Source organism: Equus przewalskii, chromosome 20 (genome assembly GCF_037783145.1).
Source record: "Equus przewalskii isolate Varuska chromosome 20, EquPr2, whole genome shotgun sequence".
Classification (NCBI taxonomy): Eukaryota; Metazoa; Chordata; class Mammalia; order Perissodactyla; family Equidae; genus Equus; species Equus przewalskii.
This window is the reverse complement of record NC_091850.1, coordinates 15,320,261-15,343,760: the sequence shown is the minus strand read 5'-3', so window position 1 is coordinate 15,343,760 and position 23,500 is coordinate 15,320,261. Positions and strand designations below refer to the sequence as shown.

General features: G+C 39.3%; 1 long non-coding RNA gene across 1 annotated transcript; it reads right to left on the bottom strand.

Annotated features, from left to right (window-relative positions):
- Positions 1-8,501: 8,501 nt before the first annotated feature.
- On the bottom strand, positions 8,502-11,241 carry LOC103548215 (uncharacterized). The gene is made up of 3 exons (XR_544197.2): positions 10,998-11,241; positions 9,552-9,704; positions 8,502-8,647 (listed from the first exon to the last, which is right to left on the bottom strand). It is a non-coding gene; the product is annotated as an uncharacterized lncRNA (long non-coding RNA).
- Positions 11,242-23,500: the final 12,259 nt, after the last annotated feature.

Here is a 23,500-nt window from a genome sequence, read left to right as displayed (position 1 = left end):
AATTAGAAGTCATCAGGAAAAAATTCCTCTGTTTTATAATTCTCTTCTCAACCTACAAATTTATTTGCAATCTTGCCTTTTTTCTTTATTTTTTTTTTTTACCCCATCCCTCTCTCCACAGTGAAAGAGGGTAATTATTCAACTAGGCACTGTATCTCTCTCTCCCACATTCCTAGAGACCTCAATTCATCAATGAATCCTTATCAAGTATCTTTAAATTCTATCAATTCATTTTCTTCCCTCCGCCTGTAAACACGCTTGAGTCTCTCCCATCTTAGGCAAACAAACAGACGCCTCTCTTTATCCTAGGCTCCCTTCTAGTTACCTCCATCTCTCTTTTCTTCCCATTGCAGCCAGCCCACTGAAAACATGACCTATGGTTTCCACCCACAGTCTCTCCTCTACTCCCACAACTTCTCCAAATCTCCTCTTGCCGAAGTCAGCAGTGGCTTCTTCCTTGTTAAAACCCAGTGGACTCACCACACCTCTTGCTCTCCCTGAAATGCTTTCCTTTCTTGACTTTCTTGACCCACCCTCCTCCTGATTCTTCTTCTACTTGTCTGACTATTCCTTCTTATCCTCCTCTGCAGTGTCCTTTTCCTTTCTGGAATAGAAAAGATCTTCAAATGTCAGACTGCTCACCATCCTTAGCTCTCTTTGCCCACTTATCCTGAAAGAAAATGGAACCAATTCATCTTTATAGGGTGTTGGCTTCCAGAGCTGAACTCTGGTCCAAAACATTCTCCTAAGGTCTTCTGTGTCCATACGGACTTGCCTAGATGTCCTATCGGCATCACAAAGGCAAAATGTCCAAATCTGCACTTGTAATTTTTCCTCAGAACTTACTTTTCCTTCCATACTTCCCTCGTGATGAATGGTGCTGCTATCCATCCAGTTATCCAAACCAGAGACCTGGTGTGACAGTTTGAGATAATGTGATTACAAAACAGAAAAGCCACTCAATTTTGCAAGTAAAAAGATTTATCATATGCTTAAGGATAATCTCATGGAAGGCAATTTGAAGAAGGATAACAAGGCCTCAACGGAATCTCTCTTCTCAAACTCTTTTTCCCAAATTGTTTTCCTTGGATTTTATCTATTTCCTTCCTCTGTGCACTAGATTTTTCTGCTCATATATACCTCACTAAGGTTACTATAACTCTGACTCAGTGTGACCTTTCAGCCAATCCCGCAAGAGCATTTCCCTGAGCTCCCTGAATATCCCAGTTCACACCAAAAGAGAATCCGATTGCCCCAATTTAGCTGGGTCAAGTGGTGCAGACACGTCCGCCCATGTCCTCTACCTTAGGTGGACCTGTAGAGGAGAATAGATTCTCTTTGAAGGGGGTTGTGGGAAAGTAGACCGTATGTCAGGAGTCAGTCCTTGATTTTTCACTCTGCACAAATCCTCACATCTAAAAAATGATGATCAAGTCCTATGAATTCTACCTATCTAATATCTCACAAATCGAACCTCTTCTCTTCCTTCCTCTCGCTCACTTTTCTAGCTAAAGCTGCCCTTCCTGGATCCTTCTGGTGTGTCCCTACATTCCATCTTTCTCCCCGTCCGTCCTCTACACTGCAGCCAGAGTGACCTTTTCAAAGTACCAATTTGATAATATCTCTTCTTTGCTTAAATCTTTTCATAGGACCTGTCAAGACTGACACTTGTCATGTAGGTATCTCTACATCAGTTCAAACTCCTTAATATGACGGTGTTCATTTCCCAGGGCTGCTGTAACAAATTACTACAAACTTGGTGGCTTAAAATGACAGAAATTTATTCTTTCACAGTTCTGGAGGCTGGAAGTCTAAAATCAAGGCATTGGCAGGGCCATGCTCCCTCTGAAGGCTCTAGAGAAGAATCCTTCCTTACCTTCTCCTAGGTTCTAGTGACTCCTGGAAATCCTTGACATTCCTTGGTTTGAGCTGCATCACTCCAGACTCTTCCTCCATCTTCACATGGCTTTCTTTTCTGTGTGTCTCTCTGAGTCTTCTCTTTCTCTCTCTCTCTCTTTTTGTTTTTTTTTTTGGTTTAAAGTATGTTTGCTTTTTTTTTTTTTTTTGGTGAGGAAGATTGGCCCTGAGCTAACATCTGTTGCCAATCTTCCTTTTTTATTTCTTTCCCCCTAAAGCCCCAACACATAGTTGTAGGTCATTCTAGTTCCTCTATGTGGGATGCTGCCACAGCATGGCTTGATGAGCAGTGTGTAGGTCTGCACCAAGAATCCAGACTGGCAAACCCTGGGCTGCCAAATTGGAGCACACGAACTTAACCACTCAGCCATGGGGCCGGCCTCCCCTCTTTTTCTTACAAGGACACCAGTCATTGGATTTAGGGTCCATCCTAAATCCAGGATGGCTTCATCTTCAGACCCTTAACTAATTACATTGCAAAGACCCTATTTCCCAATAAGGTCACATTCTGAGGTTCCAGGTAGACGCGAATTTTGGGGCGACATTACTCAACCCACTACAATGCCTACAGGCCTTTTACGAGATGGTATCTACTCACCTCTCCAGCCTCATCTCTTACCACTCTCCACCTCTCATTCTAATCTCTAGTCATACTAAGTCCTTTGCAATTCTGGGACCACAAAATGTTCTCTCTCACTTCCCGATGTTTGCCTTTCCTGCCCACCTCTGTTTGGAATGTGCTTGCAGTCTCTCTTTGCCTGGCTCTTACTATTTTTCAGATTCAGCGACTCTAGGAAGTTTGCCCAAATCCCACCTGTCATTGCCATGTGCTGCCCTCAGCCCAGATCCCCAGTGCACCCCAGGTTTACCTTGATCATAGCCAGTATCTCACTATTTAGTAATTTTAATTGCCACCTCACTTCTTCTCTAAGTCCCTTTCCCCAATTCTTTGCCACCCAAATAATCAGTAATGGATCAATCATTTCTTGTTTTGTTTTATTTGCTTTTGCATTCTCAGTGCCTAACATAGTGCCTAATAGGCACTCTACAAATGGTTATAGAATGAATGACTGAATGTCTTTGAAAAGTAGTTCACATATGGTAAGAATTTCCAGGCAGGAAAATTTATTTGCAATAGCATTTGTGGTGTTTTTTAATTCAGTTTGTCCTTTAGAGAGAATCATACCTCGTCTGAGGAAATTGAGGGACGCATTCCATGAATATTGAATATTATATTAGGCAGTACTAAATTACCCCATTTAGTTTTGGTGTTGCATGTGTTGAAAATCCACTTTGATCTGACCAGAGCCCTATTCATTTTGATTATCCTTAGATCAGATAATGTAATATTCTCAATTAGAGACATAAATTTGAATGATGGAATTACCATATGAATGGGTTTGAATTCCATATTAATATTAACTTTAAATAAAATTATGTCATTTTTTTTCTGAAGAGGAAAAAAGCCTTTCTTGAAATTGGAAAATGTGTATCCCCACAAGTGAAAGAACTAGAAATAGGGCCTTAAAGAAAAGAGAAAAGTTAAAGTGGATAGTATTGATCATCTTCAGATAACTCACCACTCTCATCACCAACATAATTTAAATAATACAGGCACCTTGAATAAAATGAGGACAGGGCAATGTTATTAGGAAGATCACATTCCTTTTAGTTAATCCTTTTTTAAATAAAAGGCTCCCAGGATTCTTGAATGTTTTCCTTTTTGGTCAACATAACATCAAGGATTATTTAAGTATGAGTAGGCTAGCTGGGTTGCCTGGAATAAAAGAGTCTACAAGCTAATATGGGTGGAGGACATCAACAAGAAGGACATCAATGGTGAGAACAGTTCCTGGAGGCCCTTGGCCTCCTGAGGAACCCTGTGGCCCAGTCATGGGGAAGTCCTTATGCCCTGTGTTTAAGGGAGTTGTAAGGACCCGCCAAAGGCAGCTGGGGAGACCAGTGGAGTATGGCGAGGTTCTCCAGACTAACGCAAACCCGGGCTCCCAAGGAGCATCAAGGACAAAATAAGTCAAAGCTAGAGGGACTGAGCTATGACGAGACTGAGAAGTGGAGTTTCTCTGGCAACTTGGTCTTCAGACTGTGCTCTGGGAACTCACTCAGGAAAATAGAAGAGGATGACCTGTAGAGAAAAAGACTACCCCTCTTCTTCGCTGCTTCCCTCCCTCCTCTCATCTCTCTATGTATCTCTGTCTCTATGCTCTCTTTCTCCCACCTCGTCTCTCATGTGCTGACTCCCTCTGTCCCTCTCTGGATTATTGGAAAGCAGAAATAAAAGCAAGACAAATCCCTGCTCTTCACGTGACCTCCCCCTACAGCCTATCGCCCTGTGAACAAAGGCCATAGCTGGAAAGAACTAGATGTTCTCTTATAACCCTCATTTCTGAAAATCTATTCATTCCTTGGCTTTTTTTCCCCATTCACCTGTTTATTCGTCATTCATCATTCAACAAACATTTACCGAGGCTATAATATTCTAGGTGTATAATTTGTCTTCCAGATCAATGATTTTCAATTCCTTTTTCTTAAGCTTTGCAAACTTTTTTCCAGTAAAAGATTGCTGATGCTCCGTATGGAAAACATGAAAGCTGCACTGTGTGAATTGGGGTGGGGACACAGAACTTGACCGACTCCTACTCTGCCCTATCCTGCAGTCGCTGAAGGATTCTGTGGAGCGTAGCATACACACCACTCTTCTTTAGTGGGCAATCTTGTATGTCGCAATGGGAATGTGAAATAATACAACACCTTTGGAAAACAGTCTGACACTTAAAGTGGGAGATAGGCCCACCCAGTTCCACCCCAGGTGAAACTCACCAAGACTGAAACTCATACACATGAGATCTAGGGAGCATGTAAAGCATAGTTCATAAGAGCCTCAAAATGGAAACAATTTCAATTTCCATCAACAGTAGGGTGGATAAATAAACTGTGGTATACAGCAATCAAAATGGATAAACTTCAGCTTGATGCAGCAACATGGATGAATCTTATAACGTTGAATGACAGAAACAAGAAAAAAAAGAATATGGAGATTATGGGAGCATTTACATAAGTTCAAAAAACAAGCAAAACTAAACTGTATTATTTAGGGATTGCATGCACAGAAGGTTAAAAAAAACTAGAAAGAAAAACAAAAAAGAGATAAAATAAAATCAGGAGAGAAGTTGCCTCTAGGGGAGACGAAAAGGGATGTTCCTGGGAAGGGGCACAGGGACTGGTCGGTGCTTCTGGGGTGCTGGCGTGGTCTTATTCCACGCTTGGAGGATGGTTACGCTACTGTTTGTATTATTTCATTTCCTAGTGGGGTGATTAGACCTATATTTGCTTTCGAATTATTCATTAAACATACAGCTGTGTTTTACATCCTTTACTACATTATTTCACAGTTGTTTAAATGGCTAAGCAAAGAAAATACCGTTGCTCTATTTGAGAGGAGAAGGGACAAGAGGGAAAGGGACCAATTTTGACGATCTTGCAGTCTAGCTCCTGGCAAAATGTGTAGCCCCAGCAGGAGATCTGTAAGTGTTAGCTGAACTAAACTGCCTAGGCAACGTGACATGGTTTGAGAGAATAAATATCATGCAGAGCCCACAGGCTATATCTAAAATTCTCATCTTTACTCCATGTACAAGACAGGATGCTGTTGCGGTTCTATGATTCTGTTTGTCTTACTATGCATCATCTCATTAATTTATACTGAGTGAAAAATTATGATTTCCTTTGGGGACATCAAGTGTTTTCAATTGATTTTTGTTTGTTTGCTTAACTCAGTATTGACCTTTAATTTCAAACCTCATAAAAAATTTTCTAGGCAAAGCAACTGACCTCAATCTCTAGCAGAGCGAAACACACACAGAAAGTTTGGGGATCTAGACACAGAGCATACCTATGTTGTTGATTTTTCCTGTTTCCCCTTAAAAGATGGACCAAAGGAAACTCTGGTAATTTGTGGATTTATTTTGTTCTAATCGAGAATTCACTGTATTTTGTGTTACACAGCTAAATTAAAATACTTTATTACTTACCTTTAGATAAAAGCTATATCTTTCTATTGGTCAGTTATCGACCACCAATCAAACTCTTTACCAGCTTTAATCCGATCCACGATAATAATCCTATCCTTTGAAAATTATTAGCCTCAGATGCAATTACAAACATGTTGAGACATTATGGTAGTTTTCAATGTTTTTAAACATGGAATTAATTTAAAAATAATTTCACTTACATGTATTATAATGTGATTTTTTCAATAGTTTAACTTTATTTATTTATCATACATGACAGCTGTAACAACCTTAACATAAATTGACATAAAAGGGAGAAAATTTTACCCACAATCCCAATATTACCACAAATCAAACTGTTTTCAGTTTTAATTATACCAAAAATAAAATTTGAGTTCCTATTTTTTTAATTAACAATGTCATTTTTTTAAATATCTCACAATTTTTGTAGCTATGTTTTGGTATGTCTTCACTTTTTTTTTTTTTTTGATGAGGAAGATTGTCCCTGAGCCATCATCTGTGCCCATCCTCCTCCATTTTGTATGTGGGATGCTGCCACAGCATCACTCAATGAACAGTGCATGGGTCTGCACCCAGGATCCGAACCCACAGACTCTGGGGTGCCGAAGCAGATTGCATGAACCCAACCACTATACCATGAGGCTGGCCCCAACATTGTCATCTTAAAAGATGCTTTAGCTTCTGCTCTTTTATAAACTAGAAAGAAAAATATTTAATACTTTCAGTTCTCCTATTTAGTTCAAAATTATATGAAGAATTCATGAAAAATGCTAAAAATTCTATGTATTTTTATGTACGTTCTTTTATTCCAGTTGTTCTATGAGCATAGGATAAAGATATGAAATAAAATACATCAAACATAAACTAAAATGAATAAGTGGTCATGTTTATCCTGCATAAATTCTAGAATAAAAATGTTTCCTAAGAGATAGTATGTTCTCATAATTTATCCTTGCATCTTCTATCCAATTATTAAATATAAATAACATTTATTTAAAGTTATAGAAGATAACAGATGCCTATCTGTAAATATTTATTGGCTTTTTTTTTAAGATGTTTAAATTTGGTCAAGCCTCATAGCGTCTCTGCGGTTGTTGCTGGTTCTTCTGTAAGATGAAGCCACAAAGAACTTTGCAGGCTGCCTCACAGCTTTGAGGAACAATCCACTGGAACGATTTTGTAAACTCTGGGGTATTAAACCATTGGGGAGGTTTATCATGCAGATGAAACTTTTCAGTTCATTGACTAAAGATAAATTTGATAAACCAGAAAAATCAGCTAGGATGAAGATAAAGTTCAGTAAAGGAGGTCTTTGACGTAGAACACAAAAATTAAAGGTGTGTTGGTGTTGCCTGGGGAGACGTTTCAATCTAGAATTAGGATTCAGGAGTGCCTAGAAAGAGTTAGAGAAAAAAAATACCTCAATCCACTATCTTAAAACAAAACAGGAACCTGACAAGCCAAGGAAAGGAGGGCTGAGTGAGAATTATCTTGGATCTAAGTGTCATTTTGTCATCCTCTGTGAGAGATGGGGTACATGTGAATTCCACTGCCTCCAGGGTGCTCAATGACGGAAAGAAAAGTGCCCTTGTATTGAGAAAAAAACCTCATTCATTTAGGGCATAGAAATTGAAAACAAATTAAAATTATCTGTTACACTGATTTTTTAAATCCTCATTTTGTACCTCAATAAGGAATAAAAAGATAACGTGCTGTTCTCTAATTTTTCCTTGTACTGTATTAAATGTTATCTAAATTGCTGATTTATACACTGAGACCATAATGCATAAAATGATCTTAAGTATTTTTATCATGATGTCTAAAAATCCATCCCAATTTTTCACGATGGAAGCCCTAACTGACCCTATTCTTTCCTTTGTTCTTGTACCAGCTCCCGGGACACAGGCCGCTTTCTTTTTCATCCTTCACCCCTGCTCCCGGGCCATAATCACGTTTGTTTTGAGGAAATTTACTGCCGATCACTCTGGAAAACCTGTCTCATCTCTGATCTTGCCTCTTTTCCCCAGCTAAGCTCCGTAGGCATTCCCTGCGTTCCCTGTCCCCACTTCCTTTCTTCTCTTCAACCTCTGGCCTGACCTAGGCCCTCACCATCCACTGAAACGAGCTTCTTGGACCAAAGCCAGTGGACTTGAAGGAGGCAAGACTACTGGCAGGTGAGCAACTTAGGAAGCTAGTACCCCAAGCCCAGGTGAGAGAAAATGGCATCTGGAAGCAAGGTGATGTCATGAGGGCCGAGAGGAAAGGCAGGATTCCAGTTCTGAGTGTGAGAGAAGTCACAGGTGACTTAGTGGGGTGATGCTGCCACTTCCTGACATTAGCAAGAGTAGGCTTGGGTGTGTGGGGAGATGTTGGGGGAGCGTCTTGTTGAACTGGCTGTGCACAGGGAAGATCATAGGAAGAGGCATGAGGACACTGCCAAGCCACGTGTCTGACTCATGGATTCCCCCTCTAGAAAGGACGAGATGGTTTGGCCCCTTAAGGATTTCTGAAAAGTAAAACAACAACCAAGTCTCCTTTTCTAGAAACAAAGAAGTTTATTATTTCAAACAAAAAGATGCAATACAGTATTGAAACAATACTTACGAGCGACAATGATTAAGGCTTGACTTCTCTCAATGCAGAGAGGTTGAACTGTTTGTGCTTCAGAAGACTTCTTTGCCCTGCAAAAGATAATAATAATAGGTATCATTTATTGATCCTTTTATATATCAGAACTTAAAATGCCATGCTAAGAATTTTTTGTACATTGGTTTATTCCTTGCAGCAGTTTACAAGGTAGGGGATTAATATAATCTCCATTTTACACGTGAGGACACTAAAACACAAAAAAATGAGATAAATACTTGACTGAGGTTACACAACTGGCAAGTCATAAAGCTAGGATTTGAACCTAGGCAATGTAACACCAGAGCTCGTCCTCCTAATGGCTCAGGTGCCTGGGTGTCACTCACTTATTCCAGAAGCTGGGTTCTTGGAGGAGGTCTGAGAGGATCACATTCTCCTCTAATGAGATAGCTCTGCACATAAGGAGGAGCATCTGAAATTCGGGGAGTCTGAGAATGGGTCAAACCTAAGAAAGTGAGGTGACCACGATTACTAAAAATCTTCCTATTGCCTCCTGGACAATGGGATCCTTTTCTGTTGTAAGGGGGTCTAAACTGGTTTTCTTGCTGAATGAGAAGAACTAAAGGGAGTGGGAAGCTATCCAATCAAGAAGTCTTGGGAGGGAGCAATGTATCAATGTATGAGAGCAGGAGTGAAGGGGAAATTCCTGAATGCGAGGCCTGATGAGCACTGAAGATAAATCCAGCCCTTCCACAGTTGGAGAGAGCAAATGGTGATAGTGATAGAAAGAGAGCTGAGGTCTGAACACAATGATAAATCCTTAATATTTTACAGGACTGATGCTGTGATCCCATTCAAATGCATGTTCTAGCCTCTTTTGAAGTAGCATTTTTTTACCTTTACTAACTTATGATTATAAATAAGGTCCACCTTCTCCTTCCCTGAATGAGTATCATAAAGGTTTATTTCTCCTTCCTAAATATCAGGAAATCCCCTTACCTGCGAGTCCAGAGGCTGTGACTCCCCTGCTGACCAGAGGCTCTCAGGTTGTCCTCTTGAGTGTAAAAGAAACCACAGAACCTTGGCGTGTTAAGGAACCAGGGTGTGGTGGTCGTCTGTCTGCTGGCTGGTGAGCATTTCCCTTCTCCCTTACTGCAAAGAAGTTGTTGGAAATAACAAAGATTTATTTTTAAATTTTGAGTTTGTGGGCTTTTTTCTTTCATACCAATTGGACATCGCCTGACAGAATTTGGAGCCATGCAGACCCCATGAGTGGCCTGGGTAGACCATGGGATGTTCTCTGTACTTGGTTTCCACTACCCAGAGATGCCACAGTTAAGTTCTGTCCCTAAGCTGTTTTCAGACTAGAAAGACTTGATTTTTTTCTGGCAGCAATCATAAACTGGAGCTATCTGTCCAGAATCTATGTCACCTCTCTCCACTTCTTATCTTTTTTGCATATAACCTCTTAAAAATTGGACAACTGTTTTTGTCTGTAGGCTAAAGTGACTTTCTATAGGAACTCTTCAGTCCAAGAGTCAGGGAGGAAGGTCTACCCTTACTCAATTTGTTTTAAAGCAATGCGGAGCGAGGAGAACCCTGATGGCTAGCATGTGTTTTCTACAGACCATTCCTCATTGAAAGGAACTTGGGCTCCTTGGAGGAGTGGCTGATTGCAGAGACCACCAGGTTCATATCAAAAGGACTCGGGAGCCTGCTAGGATAAGCTCTCACTGGCCAAGGATGAGTCAATTTGAGCATCCCTAAGGATAGTGCCTGCAACAGACTGTGTTTGAAATGATACTTTTAAGAAATCCAACTAATTGGTCACCCTTGAAGGATGTTGGTGAAGTAATTCGTTAAATTTAAAAACTAGCAAATAGAGCAAAGTGTTAATCATTACTCTTGTATTTCCTATACACACCGTACCTCAGAGTAAGCAAATATTTGATGAGCAAAGTTTCTCTTTGTAGAAGAATTACTGATGGAAAGAAGGAACAACAGAATTAGAATATCACCATCTTGCAATCCCTAATGAATTAATAGATCTAGTCAATGATCAGCAATGGTTGCTAACGTCACAAAGAACAACAACCAGACTCTCTGTACTACCTGACAGAAGTATGTACACCACCACTCATGAAATTGCTTTGGCAAAAGAAATCCAATGTAAATCTGGTTAGTAACTAGATCCAGTTTACAGAAAATTTAAAGGACAGAGGAACATATTAAATGACAACACTGGGATGCAAAATCCAGTGAACAGTGGAAACTGTAGGAAATACAACCCAGTTTCTTCAACAAAAAGACTACAAGGGCGAAAAAAAAAAGAGATTCATGGGTGTATTAATCAGAGTACTCCAAAGAAACAGAACATAGGATAGAGAGAGAGAGCGCGCGCGCACGCGCGCGCGAGAAAGATAATTATCATAAGAATTGACTTACAAGACTATGGTGGTTGACAAGTCCTAAGATTGGCAGTCAGCAAGCTGGGGACCCAGGAGAGCTGATAGCGTGGTTCTAGTCCAAAGGCCAGCAGGCTCTAGACCCAGGAAAAGCTGATGCTTCAGTCTGAATCCAAAGGCAGGGGGGGAAAAGATGTTCCAGCTTGAAGGTAGGCAGGAGGAATTCTCTCTTATTTAAGAGAAAATCAACCTTTTGTTCTGTTCAGACCTTCAACTGATTGAATGAGGTCCACCTCCACAAGGGAGGGCAGTCTGGTTTACTCAGTTGATTGATTTAAATGTTAAACTCTCACAGAAATACCCAGAATATTATTTGTCCCAGTATCTGGGAACCTGTGGCTCAGTCAAGTTGGTATTTAATATTAACTATCACGATGGGGTAAGTTTGAATTAAGAGCCATATTAGCCAATAGCACTGAATAGATCTTATTTGGATCCTAATACAAACAAAACAACTGCACAAGGAAAATGTGAACTCTGGTTATTTGATGATGTTAATGAATTCTTTTTAAAACATTTTAGGTGGTAGAATGATATTGTTACGTTTTTTAAAAGAGTCCTGCACCCTTAGTGATGAGTAGTTAAATATTTACAGAAGAGATTCTATGACGTCTGGGATTTGCTTTAAAATAATAAAGAAATCTGAAGTGGTGGGAGTGGGACGTATAGATATTGGCCTTGAGTTGAGAAATATTGAAGCTAGGTGATGAGTATGTGGGAGTTCATTATATTATTCTTTCTAATTTTGTAAATACTTGAAAATTTCCAAGTAAAAGATTTTTTAAAAAGAAAGTCATTATTGTTCAACCTCGACAATTAAGGTGAAGGTCAGTAGCTGTTAAAAGAATTGGGTAAATAGTTGATGGGGAACTTTATAACGAAGGGATCAGGCTTTCACTGCTGGAACCCACTGATCAATGCTGTCAATCAGAGAGGGATGATTGAACATTATGCACATCCTGGTATGATGGATTACGAAGTACATAGCACCACCTAAGAAAGATTCTTGCCAAAAAACCTCATCAAGTGGTTAGATCTAATTTCCAGCATACAGAAAATTTAGAAGCTAAAGAAACAAATTAGTGGTCTGCCCCGTGGCCTAGTGGTTAAGTTTGGCACGCTGAGCTTTGGCAGCCAAGGTTTGCTTCTTGGGCACAGACTTACACCACTCATTGGTGGTCATGCTGTGGTGGCAACCCACATATAAAATAAAGGACAATTGGCACAGATGTTAGCTCAGGGCAAATCTTCCTCAGCAAAAAACAAAATGAAAGAAACAAACAAACAAATTAAACCACATCATGAGGAAGCAACCATCCAAATCCAAAATGTCAAACATCCCACAGCACAACTAACCAATTTCTTCAATAAATCAATGGCATAAATGAGAGAAGGGGAGCGGGGAGGAGCATTGTCCTGGATTAAAAATACTTGAGAGATGTAACATCCAAATGCAGTGTGTGGTCATTCTTTGCGAACAAACCAATTGTAAAAAGATATTTTGTAGACATTCAGAGAAACTTGAATAAAGAATGGGTATTACATCACATTAAGGAATTAGTTTTTATTTTATTAGGTGGCCGTTTAAGAAAAATTCTTATTTTTTAAGGTGGATATTGAATTATTTAGGGGTGAAATGATACGATGCCTGAGATTTGCTTTAAAATATTCTAGCCCAAAATATAAAGTATGTATTGAAAAAAGGTGGTTGAAACGGAGTAAAGTGTATATTGTAACATTCTTTCTGTTTCTGCATAATTTTGGAAATTTCCATAATAAAAAACAAATCAAAAGATTATGTGCCCATTCTCCATAATTTGGAATTGTTTTGCCAAGTGTGAGCCCAAATTATAGTTTTCTTTTAATACATCCAAGAACCATGATGGACTTCCGTTCTCCACTTTCCTTGAAGTTGGCACCTCACATCAACACCCTCTGCCCGACTTTAGGTTTTAGGATTACTTGTTCCACCAGTAGCCCAGAGATCTAGACAGAACAATTGAATTATGTAGACAATTTGTCTTTCTTTGAAATTCCAGACAGAATTCTCTCTCCTCGTCTTCCATTCCTCTTCCTCTACTGGATCCTTCTTATCAGCATTTAAATGTGTTAACAACTTAAAAACAACCCTCCCTGGACCAGTTCTTCTTAAACTTCCATATACATAAGAATCATCTGGGGATCTTGTTAAACAGTAAATTCAAATTTAATATGTTTGGGACAGGCCCAAGATCCTGCATTCCTAACAAGGAGACACAGGAGATACTGATGTTGCAAATCCTTGAACCAAACTTTGCGAAGAGCAGGCCCAGATCTCACTCCACCTACTGCCTTATTTCCCTCATTCTCTTCAGAGTCAAACTACTCAAGAGTTGTCTACAGGCATTGTCTCCATTTCCTTATTTCCCACTCCTGCTTCAATCTACTCCCCATCACTTAAACAAAATAGTTCCCACTGAGTTCCATATTACTAAACCGGATGTGTGTCAGTCTTCATCTTAATTGACTTCTCAGTAGGATCTGTTGTAGATCCTCTTTGAAGCCATACTCTTCCACTGCTACTATGATACCACACTTTCCCAGTTGTTTTCCAGTCTCTCTGATCGGGGCTTCTCATTCTCCTTTGCCGAATCACCTTTACATGCTGGAAATTTTTTAAGACTCTGCCTTGGTTTCCCTTCCTTTTCATTCTTCTCGCTCTCTCTCTCTCTCCCTCCCATCTCATCATACCCCTATTTTCCATTATTCACACTTCTTCAGTGATTTATATGTGGATCACTCCCAAATTTATATTTCTAGCCCAGACCTCTCTGGTAGTTTTAAAACACGTCTGTCAATTCTTTGACAATTCTTCCGTCAAAGATGGAGTCTAATTTCCCTTGGCTTAAATATGGCCTGGCCTTATGACTCTCTTATAACAAGTAGAATGCATGGGATAGAATATGCTGGCAGTGATGCTGCGTGACTTCTGAGGCTGAGTTAGAAGAGAGGATACAGCTTCCTCCTGGTTCTTTCTCAGGACGCATGCTTTACAGCCCTGAACCACCACAGAAGAATTCTGATACCCTGAAGCTGCCTGGAGAGACAATGGGCAGAGACCACATGGAGATAGAGAGAGATACCCAAAGAGGTTCAGCTGTTCCAGGTTCAGAGTCTTCCCAACCCAGTGCCAGGCATGTGAGTGAAGCATCTTCCAGGCGACACAAATGCCAGCCATCATTTGCCTGTGACCTTATGAGAAACCCAAGCCAGAACCCTTCAGTCAAGTCACTTCAAATTTCTGACTCACAGAAACAGTGAGAAATAACAAATGACTACTATTGTATAAAGCCACTAAGTTTGGGGTGATTTGGTACATAGCAACAGATATTCAGAACATTCCCTGACTTCCACACAGGCATCTCGTGAAGGAATTCAGGGCATACTAAGCCAAAGTACGCCGCTTTGGCATATTGGTTATTTGGAGCTGAAGGCACTTGAGAAACAGCCGATGCAAGAAGGGCTCTCTGACCTCCCCTTTTCTATCTAAAAACAGGCCATACAATCTCCTGTGAGAAAGGTGCACTTCCTGTACCAGGAAGAGAAGAACATCCTCATCACCAGGAATTGATGCTGAAATGGATCTGTACAAATAACTTACTAAAATAACCCTTATCTTCCATTAGTTCCCCCATATATCTCCTAGTCATTTCCCATAATTTACTGCCCCTAGACCAAACCCCTTTGTCCTAACATTGTTTCCTAAATTTATTGTATCTGTGTCTAAAACATGTATAAGCTTTTTGCTCTGGTCACTTCTTTGGCTCTTTATTTTCTTAAGACTCCCATATACATGTAAAATTCTAATAAACCTTGTATGCTTTTCTCCTGCTAATCTGCTTTATGTCAGTTTAATTCTTAGGCCCAGCTGGAGACTCTAAAAGAACAAGGAAAAATTTTTCTTCCCCTCTCTCTGGCCCTGTTGTTTTCCAATTTTTTCCTCTTGTTGAGTAGTTCATTATCTTCATATGTAACCCACCTCCCATTCCCAGAATCTTCGCTTCATGTTTGATTTTCACGTGGTACTTAAAACAACACTTCCCTCAACCTTTTTACATTTGTTATCTACCTTGTTTTTCCCGTAATTCTTATTTGGTAGCGTCCCAGGAGTTTGTGCAATACTTTTTACAAACTCCCCAGGTGTAACCGGGGCAGACGACCTATGAAAGAGACTGACTCTTACTCTAATGCATAGAAGTTGGAATGCAGATCCCAGTATTTCATGGAAAGAATTATCTCTGATGAAAGCAAAAGAACCATTACAAACCATTAAACTCTGACATCCGTTGTTGATGAAAATAATAATTTAATTTCCTTTCTTAGAAGACATTGAAAAGATTAGATTCCCCACCATTTAGGAATCTAAGAAGTAAAGATACAGTCAACTCTAAAGTTAGGGTGAAGGTCTGAATGGCCAATGGTCTATGAGGAAGCTAATTTTAAAGACTGATATAGGCCTAGATTAAAAATATCTGCACCCAAAGCAATGTTTCTATCTATACTCCTCACCTGCTTATCCCTACCGAAGAATAAATGGATATATTTTCTCTAGACTGTATTTCTTTTGGCCTGACCTGCGCTGGAGATGAAGAGAGTAGGAGGAACTAAGAGAATCTTGCCAGAGTAAAGGGAAAAGGAAGGAGCAGGAAAAGAGGGGTGAGTAAGACCAGGAATGCCTATGTCTGCCCAAGAGGGGATGGAATGAACAGAATGACAGACAAGTGCAGAGAGATTGAGCCCTGGATGGGGTCATATGGGACTTCCTTTGGGGGGCTTCCATCAGCATACACATACCTCAGAAGCAAGAGCTGTCTGCTTCATCTTGTGAGGAATCTTGGTCATGAATGTAAATAAATAGAAAAATGTCGTCAATGTGTAACATCTAACTATACAGTCATACAGCTCCAACCTCTGATGTGTTAAACCAAAGAATAAATTTCTGAAAAGGAAATACAATAGGTGGTGCTTGTGAGAGGGAGAGGGAGAGGAAAGGAGAGAGAGAGTGATAGAGACAAAGAGTAACCCTTCAGAAATTCCACCAGAAAAAAAAATTAATGAAAAGAAAGACCAGGTTAAACGTCATCAATACTGCAACATACTGGAACGTAAAATAAGTCAGTATCTCGTCCCCAGATATTTTAACACAATGAATACCTCACCTAAGGCAATGCATATTTAATAGAAAAGGCCCAAACTGAAGCACTGAAGTGATTTTGTAAACAGTTTCTGATATTAGGTGCATTGAGCATGATGTGTTTTGGGAAAACAGCTCCCTGTTTTTGACAAGTACCACATCTGAGACGATATCTGAATAATTAATATACTTAGGCTTGATAGTACATTTTCAAAAGGAATGTGTTACCCTGGATACAAATTTTCAGATAGCAAACAGCGCTTCTTGTTGTCACCTTCCATTATGTGTCTTTCATCATCTATTTAGCCAGCTGTACTGTTATGTAGGCAAAAGCAAATAATGGAACAGATGTTCCTGGAACTTAAAGCACGAGGTGTTTTCAAACACGGCTAGCTACTTTGGTTAGGGATGAAAGGTGTCTGCACTGAAAAACAGATGTTTACCCATTAAGACATTTGGTGATAATAGGTAATAGATAACGGAATAAAATCCACCACCTGCCAGCTACGTGATCTTGAGCTAAGTTACTTAAACTTTCCAAGCCTCAGTCTTCTCATCTATAAAATGAGAAATTATCTGTATGAATAGAATCTACTTCCTAGGATGGTTGTGATGATTAAACGAGATAATCCATGTAAACCCTTAACAACAAACATACCTGGTGCTGGATAAATGTTCAAAAGATATTAGCTATTTATTCCATTTTTATTGAATCATGTACCTAAGAGCTTTAGGGAGTAAGGAAATGGTTTGAAGTAAACAAGTTGGCTTGGGGCAGTGGTTTTCAAACTGTGTTCCGAAGGGCTGCTGCTGAGGCTACTGCTTGGTGACCAAAAAAAAAAAAAAAAAAAATAGAAGCTGTGTGAGTGAGCTCCAGACTGTCACCTCAGCTCGAAGCAGAGAAGCTCAATTTTTATCCTCTACATATTGAAGTTCTGTGTAAAATTTCAATAAAAAATAAATAATACTTTTTAAAAGATAATCTAAATAATTGATAGTGGATAGAGCTTCTGATTTCGGATCCATACATTATCTATCTATGATAAAACTCATAGAAAACTAGAGATGATGAGAACTTACATAATAGGACAAATAGTATCTATAAAAAATCCACAGCAATCACATACTTAATAGTAAAATGTTGAAAGATTTCCCTCGAAGATAAAAATAAGAAAGGGATGTCTGCTTTCATTCAATATTGTACTAGCTTATAAATAGATTTAAGAAGAGTTCATTAAAATTGATGGATGCAAAGTCAATATACAAAACTCAATTCTGTTTCTATACCCCAGCAACAAATAGAAAATAAGTTTTTTAGAAGACACAATTCTCAATAGTTTCACGAATATCAAATATGTGGTAATAAATCCAGCAAATAAAATGTTATTGAGTTAAATTTTTAAAAACTGAAAGAGAGAGAAATAATGTGTTGTTAGATTGGAGGACTCAATGTTGAAAGGATGTTGATTCTTTCTAAATTGATGTCCTGTTCAATGTAATCTCAATGAAAATATGAACAGGAATTTTGTGACTTGAGAAGGTGATACTAAAATTTACATGAAAATACACAGGGCCAGCCCTGGGGCTGAGTGGTTAAATTTGCACGCTCCGCTTTGGCAGCCTGGGGTTTTGCAGGTTCGGTTCCTGGGCACCGACCTAGCACTGCTCATAAGGCCATGCTGAGGCGGCATCCCACATACCACAACCAGAAGGACCTACAACTAGAATATACAACTATGTACTGGGGGGCTTTGAAGTGAAGAAGAAGAAGGAAAAAAAAAAGGTTGGCAACAGATGTTAGCTAAGGTGCCAATCTTTGAAAAAAAAAAGAAAATGCAAATGGCTACAATAAGTCAAAATCCATTGAAGAAGAATAATAATAAGAGAACTTACTTTAATGATATCAAGTAGCTAAGACAGTAAGGTATCAGTACAAGAATAGAGAATGTAATTTACAGAGTCCAGAAACAGACCTATATGCATTTGGACACTTGATTTATGTTAATGGTGGCACTGCAGAGAAGTGGAGAAAAGATAGTATTTTCGATGTTTGGTATCCTTATGGGAAAAAACAAAACTTGACACCTAATTGTAAATAGTAATTTAGGAGATTAGCTTTATAACTTGGAGTAGGGAGAGATTTCTTAAACAGAACATTTATAAGCACTATCCATTAAGGAACAGATTGATAAATTGGACTAAAATTAACTTTTATTTATCGAAAGATACCATTAAGAGAGTGAAAATGCAATCTACAGGGTGGAAGAGGATGCTGCTACACTTGCAATGGACAAAGGAGTCATATCCAGGATATGTTAAAAAAAAAACTCCCAAGGATCAATTTTTTAAAAAAATACATCTTCATGAAAAAACAAACAAGGCACTTAAACAGTAACTTCACAAAAAAGGATATACAAATGGCCAGTGACATATGAAAATAAGCTCAAACTCAATAATCAAAGAAATCCAAATTAAAGCCTTAATGAAATACTACTCCACATTTAAATATAGCTTGACTTAACATAATTGACAGTACTAAGTGTTGACAAGGATGTGGAACAAAGAAAACTCTCATCTGCTGCTGGTGTGCATAAATTTGGAAACTATTTGGCATTCCCTGATGAAGCTGAGCATGCACATATCCTATGACCCAGGAATTCCACTCCTAGATATATATCTAAAGAAATTAACCAAGAGACATGTAATAGAATGCTTATGGCAAGATATTTATGATATCCTCAAACTGGAAATAACAAAATGTCCATCAACAATGGAATATATAAATAAATTGTGGTATGTACATACAGTGGAATACTATACAGAAAGAAAGAGCTACATGAAACAATATTGATGAATCCGACAAACATAATGATGATGAAGAAAAGCCAGATGTTGATTATATACTGTATGATTCTGTTTACATAAAGTTTGAACGGACATAGCTAAACTATGGTGTTAAAGTCAAGGGGTTACCTTTGGGCTAAGGGGGCAGTACTGATTGGGATGTTGTACGAGAGGGTCTTCTAGGGTGTAAGCGATATTCATTGATTTCTTGACTTGGGAGGTGGTCAAGGAGTTTATTTTGTGATAATTCAGTAAGCTGTACTTTTATGGCTTGTACCTTTTTCTGTATTTGTGTTATATTTTAATTTTTAAATTCTCTAATTGAGGCATAATTGACATACAACATTATATTGGTTTAAGGTGTACAACATAATTATTTGATATTTGTGTATACCGGGAAATGATCACGACAATATGTCTAGTTAACATCCATCACCATACATAGTTACAAAATTTTCTTTCCTTTGATGAGAGCTTTTAAGATTGACTCTCTTAGTAACTTTCAAATAGGCAATACGGTATTATTTAAACTATAGTTGCCATGCTGTACATTACATACAGACCCATGACTTATTTCTTTTATAACTGGAAGTTTGTACCTTTTGACTTCCTTCATTCATTTCTCTCAACCCTTAACCTCTGCCTCTGGAAACTGCCAATCTGTTCTCTGAATCTATAAGCTTGTTGTTTTATTTTCTTTTTCTTTCTTAAAAATAAGAGAGATAACATAGTATTTGTCCTTCTTTGTTTGACTCATTTCACTTTATTTTTTAATTTTTTAAATCTACTTTATTAAGGATAATTTGCATACAATAGAATATACTCATTCTAAGACTCAGTTTTGTCTTTTTTTGCATTTCATTTTATTACTTTTTATTGAAGTATAATTGGTATGCAATTTACACTGTATAACTACCATCACAAAATCAAGATGTAAAACGTTTCCGCCACTCTCAAAAGCTTCCACATGCCTCTTGCAATTACCTGCGCCTCCTCCCAGCTCCAGGCAACAACCTATATGCTTCCGATCATTATAGATTAGTTTTTAATTTTCTGGAATTCCAACAATATGTCATATATTTTTTGTCTGGTTTCTTTCATTTAGTATAATGTTTTTTGAGATAATCCTATATGATAGCATTTTTCAGTAGTTTGTTGTTTTTGTTGCTGGGTAGTGTTCCATTGTATGGATGTACCACAATCTGTTGATCTTTTGACTTATTGACAGACATTTGAGTTATTTCCAGTTTTAGGACTATTATAAATAAAGATTCTATGAACATTTTTATGCAAATCTTTGTGTGCACATATATTTTGATTTCTCCTAGATATATTTTAGTTTTTAAAAGTTAAAAATAATAAAAAAATAAGGTAGTGTGGTTTTGAAAAGGCATAGAGAGCTAAGGGTGGTAGGAGAGACTTGAGCATGTGGAAAAGCTGCAGGAGGCAGCCCTCTCTGTGCGATGGGCAGTACCTCAGTCTCATAAGTGCTGCTGAAAAGGAAACTGCAGACACAGAGTGAAGATACGGGAGAGAAAGAGTGATGAGTGGGCAAGATAATCACTTCTCTTCAGGAACACATTGTGCTCATTTTCTCCCTCCCAGCTCCTATATAAGAAACTATCCCCCGTAGATGATATGATCAACTCATTTACATTAACATGTAAATGCTATCATTCTAGGGTTGGATGTACCATTAGGGGTCATGTGTTCCAATTCCTCAACCAGTGCATGAAAAGACTGACAACAGTTTAACTACCAGCATTCCTAGGCCTTTCAACTGGACCATGGAGTCAATCTCCTACCATGGAAGTTAAGAGTCAGATTGCTAGGCTGGGGAGGAAATTTTAGTCCCCTGAAGTCTTACCTCTGGGTTTAGGCTGTGCCTGAGTTGTTTCACTTTGAATGAAATATTTCACCTGGAGCTTTGGCCTGTGTAACAGTGGAGGATCCTAAATCCTCAGAAGTTGTTCTAAGGAGGGAGGGGATGTGACTCATCCGCTAGGGTAGGGTGACCAACTGTCTCGGCTTGCCTGGGACAGAGGAGGTGTCAGGATATTCCCTCCAGACTGGGGACTGGAATCATCGGAAATCTTACTTCTTACGTGTCTGATGGTTGACACTGACTTATTACATGTCTGATGGTTTGCTGGGAACTTAGCTGGAGGTATCAACTGGAACCCTTACATGAAATCGCCATGTGGTGACTGGGGCATCCTCACAGCATGACAGCTGGGTTCTAAGAACAAGTGTCCCAAGAGAACAAGGCAAAGTTGTGTCACCTTTTACCGTATGGCCTCAAAAGCCACCTTGTATCACCCAGTCACCCAGATTCAAGGGGAGGAAACGTAGATACCACCTCTCCATGGGAGAAGTGCAAAGCACATTGTAAGAAGAGCAGGTAGGATGGGAGGCAGTGTTGTGGCCATCTTTGGAAAAACACAATCCACCATAGTTGCATACAGAGCCCACTGAGATATCCCAAGGACTTGAGCATACAGGTGGTTGATGGGCAGTAGTAGGGGAGCAAGAGAAAGTCATGCTTTCAGATCCTCTCACTATCTCCCACGTCTACTAAGTCAATTTCTGTCCTGTGGGTTCCAGGTTTTTAAATATGGGCTGGAATTCCATAAAATGATGGCAAAAGGGGCCGGCCCAGTGGCGCAGAGGTTAAGTGCGCATGTTCCACTTCTCAGCGGCTCGGGGTTTGCCGGTTCGAATCCCGGGTGCAGACATGGCACCACTTAGCAAAAGCCATGCTGTGACAGGCGTCCCACATATAAAGTAGAGGAAAATGGGCATGGATGTTAGCTCAGGGCCAGTCTTCCTCAGGAAAAAGAGGAGGATTGGCAGTAGTTAGCTCAGGGCTAATCTTCCTCAAAAAAAAAAAAAAAGATGGCAAAAAGTGAGGGCAATGTGGCTGGCAAGGTCATCTATTCACACTTCAGGTGTACTTTATAACTTCAGGTGACGTTATATGACTGCAGAGTGAGGACTGGCCACCTGATGTGATAAGAAGACTATCAGCTTAGGAGTCAAAAATCCTGTCTCCTGCTGGCATCTCCATTAACTCATCTTGTGACATTGGTCAAGTCACTTTTGTGTCTCAGGCGCCTCACTTTTTAAAAGAGAGTGATAGCAGTTCTTTACCTATTCACTTGACAGCTGTAGGAATCAAACATGATAAGTATGAGAAACTGCTGTGGAAACATAAGACTTCACAATAGTATATGAAAGTGTCAAATTTAGCATCTGCTGTCTTTAGGAAGGCTAAGTATAGAAGCAAAGGCAGGCACAGCCTTGGATGGGAACGCAGTACAGATGACCTTTGAGGCCCTGTCAGATCTATAGTTAAGACCTTGAGCCAAACTAATTACTTATGCCTGACTTACTGAATTACAACATTTTTGACAAAATTAGGACCAATTAACAATTAGATGACAAAACTGTGTTTAATGTATTAATACAATGACTTTGGAGATAACTGAGGTCCAAGTATACTCATTCCTTTTGGGAAATAGCAGAGAAGCAGCATAGTTCCTATGATTTTTATGAGATCCAGAGCTTGACAAACTTCTAAATTTATTCTCATTTTATTTAACTCAAGTTCCACTCTGCTGAACTTCATGATGCAGAAAATGGACCATATTGTAGAAAAGGCTATACTGGGAAACTCAAAATTGAAAAGTAATGATCACAAGCTGCTGTGGGAAGTGGTTGTAAAGAATTGAATGAAAAATGAGTAACACTAAAAAAGGAGTTAAATCTCCCCAATTAATAATGAGTCTAGTAAAGAAGTCACAGATGGAAGGGGTGATAACTACCTTGTTGGATAATAAATTTGATTTCATTTCTGTTCCTAAGACAGCAAGTTTATGAATAGCTCACAGTGGTATGAAATGTAATTTGGAGGGGCTGGCCCTGTGGCCGAGTGGTTAAGTTCGCGCGCTCCGCTGCAGGCGGCCCAGTGTTTCGTCGGTTCGAATCCTGGGTGCGGACATGGCACTGCTCGTCAGACCACGCTGAGGCAGCGTCCCACATGCCACAACTAGAGGGACCCACAACGAAGAATGCACAACTATGTACCGGGGGGCTTTGGGGAGAAAAAGGAAAAAATAAAAAATCTTCAAAAAAAAAAAAAAAAAAAAAGAAATGTAATTTGGAGTACACAGTAAGTAAATCAATGCTTGCTTTATGACTGCCGGGCTAGGGAAATTGCTTGCCCAGAAAGAGAGACACCATGTGTCTCAGCTTCCAGTCTGGGATTTGAAGCCTTCTCACCTGGCTTTTCTCTTCAAGTTGTCTCAATCCCTCCCATGGTTTCAAATTATCACCTGTGTGCCCTTCTATCACTAACTTCATCCTCTCTCTAAGCTCCAGATTCATGTACTAATTGCCTACTGATTATAGGGGACCAATGGTCCCATTTTGCCCAGGAATGAAAGGATTTCCAGGACACAGACTTT